Source organism: Siniperca chuatsi, linkage group LG20 (genome assembly GCF_020085105.1).
Source record: "Siniperca chuatsi isolate FFG_IHB_CAS linkage group LG20, ASM2008510v1, whole genome shotgun sequence".
Classification (NCBI taxonomy): Eukaryota; Metazoa; Chordata; class Actinopteri; order Centrarchiformes; family Sinipercidae; genus Siniperca; species Siniperca chuatsi.
Genome location: NC_058061.1, coordinates 17,028,010 through 17,034,725, shown reverse-complemented (window position 1 = coordinate 17,034,725; position 6,716 = coordinate 17,028,010). Strand labels below are relative to the sequence as shown.

The window sequence follows — 6,716 nt, the reverse complement described above, 5'->3', positions numbered from 1 at the left end:
GATCACACTGATAAATGTAATTTCCTCATTGGTGCATGAATCGAAACAAGGATTCAAACACATAAATCAGGAAAGGACACTTCGGCAGGAGTAACCTTCACCATTCCGAACTGGCGGGAAATTGTCGTCTATCTCTGGTTTCCAAGCCCTCATCACATATTGATAAGGGAAAAAGACTGGGATGATATTTAGTGGCCTGACCATCCATTAATGCCTCTCCAGACTGTCCTGACACATGAGGAGGGACTTAGGCAGGAAATACACCTAAATAGTCTTTCCAAAAGGCTGTTGTTTATGTATGAAATGCTAATGATGTTTCCATTTAGATTGCCTGCTCCAATTTGAAAGGAATTGCGGATGGTAAATTAAAATAAAAGGACTGCGATGTAGTATGGCGAAGAGGTTTTCTTTCATTTACAGAGATTAGGGTTTTACCTACTTGCATAATTAGACAAATGTGCACATGGCCATGTTTATATACAATAAGAACAGGATCATTACTCTAAGAACTGAATGTTTCCTAGCATTATCCTTCAACAAAAGCCTTATTGGTGGAGTTTTTGTCCAGAACAGCCTTTATTCTTCTGAATGTGGTGATGACTAATGAAGATTGGATCTCCAATTTGCCAACGCCACATGAACCCACAGAGAAACCCTCTAGATTTTGTTTCAGTTTTGATGTGCTAATTTTATTTATTCGGGGCATGTAGCACAGGCTAATGCAGGTGTGCAAATGAGTGCCAACAAAACTGCACACACAGAGATGGCAATTACAAATACATATAGCGGTGTTTTAAGGCCAAACAGGCTCTATTTCACCCTTGTAGGAATGTTCAGGGCTTATTTGTCACATTCTCCCTTTGTACCATTTTTCTTCTTGCCCTGTTTCTGTAACAATTCTCTCCAGAGCTGGAACTTGCGGAACATACACTGGGGATTAGACATTCGCTGCAGGGTGCAGCAACATCATAAACCATTTCCATTACATCTGTTATGCTTCTAAGTACTTAGAGTGCCTTTCCCATGTGGGCCTTGACCTTTACATTTTTCTTGTACTCCACAGAGTAGACTTTTAATGATTGACTCTCAGTGACAGTGCTGGTGCCAGTTAAGATAGGAAACGCCAGTGAGGTCAACTTTGTGGAAAACACTGTCAGTGTTGTCCACTGCACATCAGCATGCCAGCCATTGGGATCATCTGACTGTGTACTGCTGCTTTGTGTTTGTGTTATGAACTGAATTTCTATTGGGTGTCAAATGACCTATTGTTTACCATTAGCTCTCAACATATTGATATTTGCACGTATACTACATTATTATATGGTATTGTGTTTTCAGTGTTTTATGCTGTTTTGTGTTGTGTGTAACACATCATATTGCTTCATATTGTACGACATGTGTCATTTCAATGTTTCATACACTGTTATATGGTTTTATGCTGCGTTGTGCTGTAGCATGTAAAGTCTCTATACTGTGTATCTCAGTATAACCTCTGTGGACTATGACCCTGCAGGTCTCTGCTACTGACAGACGCTTAACTACAGGGAAAATGTAGTCTTTTTTATAACTTGGGAATATATTTTTATTTTGGCCAACATTTCAACCATTTATAGTTATTATTTAACTCAGTTTCATTTAATTTACTCACCTACTTCATTGCTGACATCTGGTGACGTGGCAACATTGCACATTCCAACAGGGCAAGGGACACAAGCAGTCACGTGATCAGACAAGTTGTAAAAAATGGTTTAAAAAGTTCTTAAAGACCCACTCACACCAGAAAGTGGCAAAATAAAGTTTATCTGCACCTCTCTGCGAAACAGCCTGTGCTCAAGGCTCGGTGACATGGGGACTACTTGCAGGGCTAGGGCTAACTACTGTAGCCGGCGAACTAACGGCTAACCTTGCAAACCAGGAACATGCTGGTGTAGTGAGTCATAGCTCTCAGAGCATCTTTCTATTTTCATGTAATGTTACTCCCCCTTGCATTTTATTCTTAATAAATAAAATAAAAGAGTTATTGAAGAGTAGAGAAAAAAGCTCTATTTTATTTATTGACTCCTGTCTTAACTGTCTGCAAACTAATCGTCTTTGTAGAGCAGTTCATACTCTGACAGAATAGGGTGAAATAAAAGTGGGTGGTGCCACACAGCTAATAAGCTGCATTAGCGTTATCCATTTTTTGACTCTGCAGCTCTCCTTTCCCAGGTCAGCACTGTCGAGACGGCTTGTCATTGGTCAACGGTGCAGATTCACCAGAGTTCAACTTTGGTGAACTTTTGAACTTTGAAATTTTGAAAACATGCATTGGTGCATAGGCATTTTGCTGTTTTAAATCCTGGTGTGACCTTAAGGCCTTAAGAGTATGCATTCTCTGTAACCTTCATCTGGAAAAATGAAGCTTTCCAAATAAAGAAAGCACATGAATATGAAAAATATTCATTATAAAATGGTATGGATAAATAATGTGCATCAGCATGTGTGTGTTCTTTTGGCTTGTGTGTATGTGTGCATCTTGGCATCCATCACTTGCTCACTGAAAGACATTCTTGCCCTGTGCCTTCGGTCTCTGTGGTCGCAGGGAGTGGCTGATTGTCCCACAGGCAGACAGGAGGAGGACACACAGCTGCCACACATACATACAAAACACACATAAACACACATAGCACAGAGACAATTACACACACAGACTCAAGCCAGTCACAGATTACTCAGGCACACGGATACAACTGCATGAACCCTCACACTGTCAAACGCTTGCACACACTCATACCCATAGAGGGCTAGCCAGAGGGCAGCGTGTCAGGAGGGTGAGCATGGACAAGAGTGTAGAAAGCGAGCCAGGACAGCGCTGGAGCTCTGCCACTCACACAGCATCAATATCGGTGCCAAGGAGTAGAGCAGAAAATAAGTCTGGACTAACCTCCTCAATCTGGCCTGCTGCTCTGCCTGATTCTCAGCCAGGAAACTCCTGGTTAGATCTCTGTTGAGCTCCAGAATTCATGGTCACGAATCTCGCCAGGTTCAAGTTACGATGTGCAACCTTTTGTCCTGAGGCAGCTGAATGTTAGTGCTGTCCTGTCTGAGATGGACAAGTTCCTGCTCCAGCACTTGTTGGTCGTCAGTAGTTCCCAACTTTCTTTTTGTCTAATCTACATCCCCATCAGATGAACTCAAGTACCCCTTCAATGACACCACCTGTCATGTTAAAAAATGTGTTCATGTCAATTGATTTTAAAGTGGATGTTAACACTACATAAGAGTGGATATTGTCACAATATTTTTTCATATAATTTTATCAAGTCAATGTTTAGGTCAAGTTTGCATGGAAGAAACTGAACGTTTCAACAATTTATCTGTTACTTTTAGTTAATTATTTCAACCATTTATCCATTACTTTTAGCTCTTTAAACTGTTTACCCAAAACTTTTAGCGAACTATTTCACCTATTTATCCATAACTTTTAGTTAACTATTTCAACCATTTATCTTACTTTTAGCTAACTAATTCAATCATTTATCCATAACTCTTAACTAGCTGTTGCAACCAATTGTCTATTAGCTTACTTCAGCTAACTATTTGACCTGTTTAACCATAACTTTTAGCTAACAAATTTCAACCGTTTATCCATTACTATTTCAACTCTTCTCACTTGCTAACTAGTTTTCATGCAATCTCAGTGACAACACATAACTTTAAGGTGTTACAAGTGACTCAGGGTGGTGGCGGTGTGTACTGTGCAGTCGGCCTATTAGCTGTTAATATTATTATTGTGACAGTACATTTACTAAAGATCAGCATCACCAACACCAATTTGTAATCCTATAGGGATGTTGATGTTTTTCCTAAACACAAAGAAATCTGTCACCATACTGTATATTTTTTTAATCAAATCATCAATACATTTTTTTCAAATGAGTTGAGCTACTCCCACGTATCCCCTGGCAACTGCAGGAATCACTGATCTACATGTATTGTCCATGTTTGAACCACAAATTACATATACTGTATTTTGCAATCAAAATGCTGTCCGCAGTCAGCCATCAGTTAGACCTTGGATTCAGTGAAAAGTCTTTTACTATTTCACCATCAGCATTTCATTTTTCTCCCACAAGGTCACTTACAAAAGATCGAGAAAGTCAAGGAGGTTTACTGAAAAGCAAAGAAACAGAAATAAAACAGACAAAGATGCTACATATTTGTTTGCAACTGACTGCTGCATTTATGTATCTGTTTTATGTATGTCTGTGTGTGTGTGTGTGTGTGTGTGTGTGTGTGATACATGAGCATATGCATCCATCCATGCTTGTGTGTCTTTGACAGCAGTACAAGGCTGTAGGCAAGTGTGTGTGTGTGTCTATGTCCTTCCACCCCCGCCTACTATCCAGGACCTCTTGAAGCCACTAGACTGCCTCCACCATCCCCTCCTCCAGACACACACACACACACACACACACACACACACACACACACACACACACACATAAAACACACTATTCTTCCATTCTTCTCACCATGTCTGCGCGCTGCTGAGGGCTCTTATTTGATTAGCTGCGATTTGCTTTGTGAAGCAGTGGAGCATTTGGCTCACTGGGGGAGCTGTACAGAGCACACATACACTTTTCACGGATGCATGCGGGGGTTCTCAGACAAAACACACACAAAGACACATACAGGATACACACACATAAGTTCATTTCAAATCCAGCTTTTCCGCCATATTACCCTGACCTCATCTCCTTCCTCTGTCTGTGCGCTAATGCGATGAACACATTTCATAACAGAAACATGCAATTATACACAGCCGTCTCTCATGAGACAATTCGTAAATGAACAGTCTGACGACAACAAAAACCAAATGTTCATCTCCGAACATGTGACCCGATATGTGAGGGTGACAGCTGTCTGTTGACGGGCCATGACCTCATCCTGGCCCAGGAAATCACCTCTGATTACATAAGGATGACTGCGGCGCGACACCCTATCTACCAGGCATTAATTGCACTAACCACCAACCCTTCAATAATGAATGTGAGGTCAATGTGTTGGTGAGGGTGCGTGTCTTTGAGGTGTGTGAAAAAGACACAACACAAGCTGTCATTGTGTCAGTGTCAGGCTCTCTATGTCTTTGTGTTCTCTTCATTCATCGGGGAGATGCATGCGGGTGACAGTTTAAAGTTAACCAACATAAAGTGTTTTAGTTAAGTGTTGACCAGAGAGCTGCCAGAACAGTTTTGATGATGGTGGTGGACAGCACTAATACACCGCTTCAAAATCTCCTATAGGTGTTTAATTGGGCTGAGATTTGTGGTTGCAGTAGTTTATGTTTCACACCAAGCCTCCATGTGCACTGCGTTGAAGCGCCTGCATTTGTTATGTCTCTCGTCTCATTTATTCAGGTTTTTGCGTTATTGTCGCCCATCTCTGAGATATTGTGGGACCACGGAGCCAAAACTGCAGTTAAAGGGGTTTATTTGTTTCTTTGATTTGAACCTAAATGTAATTTTACAATCATTTCACATTGTATGATTACATTTGATTAAAAGTACTAAAAATAATCACCTAAACTGCTTTTACTATGCATAAGTGTATCTTAAAGAGGAACTCCACTGATTTTACACATCAAAGTCTGTTTACAGGTGTTGTGGAGTACTACTGCATATGATAAAAAAGTTTAAAGCCTTTTGTGGCTCCAGAGGGAGCAGCATGAGGTCTGATTAGCTGCCTCAAGTGTTGTCACTTGAGTCAGCATCAACTGGGGCTGAAGACTACAAGTGTAAAAATGAAAAAAATCTGTTGGTGTGGAGTTAGAAAGAAGTGAGCTTACCAGACCTCTGTAGCCTGTTCCTCATCTCTGCTTCAGGCTAACAGTTTGAGGCTACATTACCAGGTTTTGACTAGGATGAAGAATGGGTGGAATAAACTACATACTGTAACTTCCCATTGTGAGTCCAACAATGCTAAATCTGTTGCGAACACACCTGATGTGTAGTTTGGTTTAAAACCTTTAAGCACAACTGTTTAGGCAACATGGATGATAAGTCCTTAAAGTTATACTGTTCAGAAATGTTTTTAAATTTGAACATCTACAATTTCCATGACAACTGGGCAACTCCATCTGCTGATGGAGATCATGTGATGTGATCCAGAAGCTCCAGAACTAAATGGATTTTCTTGTGAGAGGATTTTGAGGATTTCAATTTGTAATGTATAGATTACAAACCAGCTTAAATTTGACTGTACACACAGTGGTGAACTTCAGATCACAGCCTGCAAATTACAGTGTCATTTTGTTTAGCTAACATTAATTAAATGTGCGTAGGTTCAAATTTTATCTTTCATGATGGCTAGTAGCTATTTCTAAAACTTTACCTTGGACATGAAAATGATCACAATTTTACTCAGATTCCAGATTGAGTGAATCTCCCTCTGGCTATGTTGGGGTGCTGCAGGTAAGCTTTGCATCCCCTGAGCCTGAGAGAGCTTAATCATTCTCAGATATGATCAGGTAAGGGCAAGAGAAATGACTAGCCAACTTGTTTTTGATTCTAGAAAAGGATGAGATATGCAATAAATTGTGTGCTGAATTTGAAAACATAATTTTCTTTAAGACGATGCAAGAAAATCTCAAATGAATCCCAATTCTCCAATTTTACACATGGCAGATGGTCCATGATCATGCATGAGTGGTCAAGCTCGTTTGAGATTCATACACA

General features: G+C 40.3%; 1 long non-coding RNA gene across 1 annotated transcript; it reads right to left on the bottom strand.

Moving 5' to 3' along the window:
- Positions 1 to 2,144: 2,144 nt before the first annotated feature.
- LOC122867717 lies at positions 2,145 to 5,999 on the bottom strand. Its single transcript, XR_006375975.1, has 3 exons — positions 5,828 to 5,999; positions 2,924 to 3,198; positions 2,145 to 2,626 (listed from the first exon to the last, which is right to left on the bottom strand). It is a non-coding gene; the product is annotated as an uncharacterized LOC122867717 (long non-coding RNA).
- Between the last annotated feature and the right edge of the window lie 717 nt (positions 6,000 to 6,716).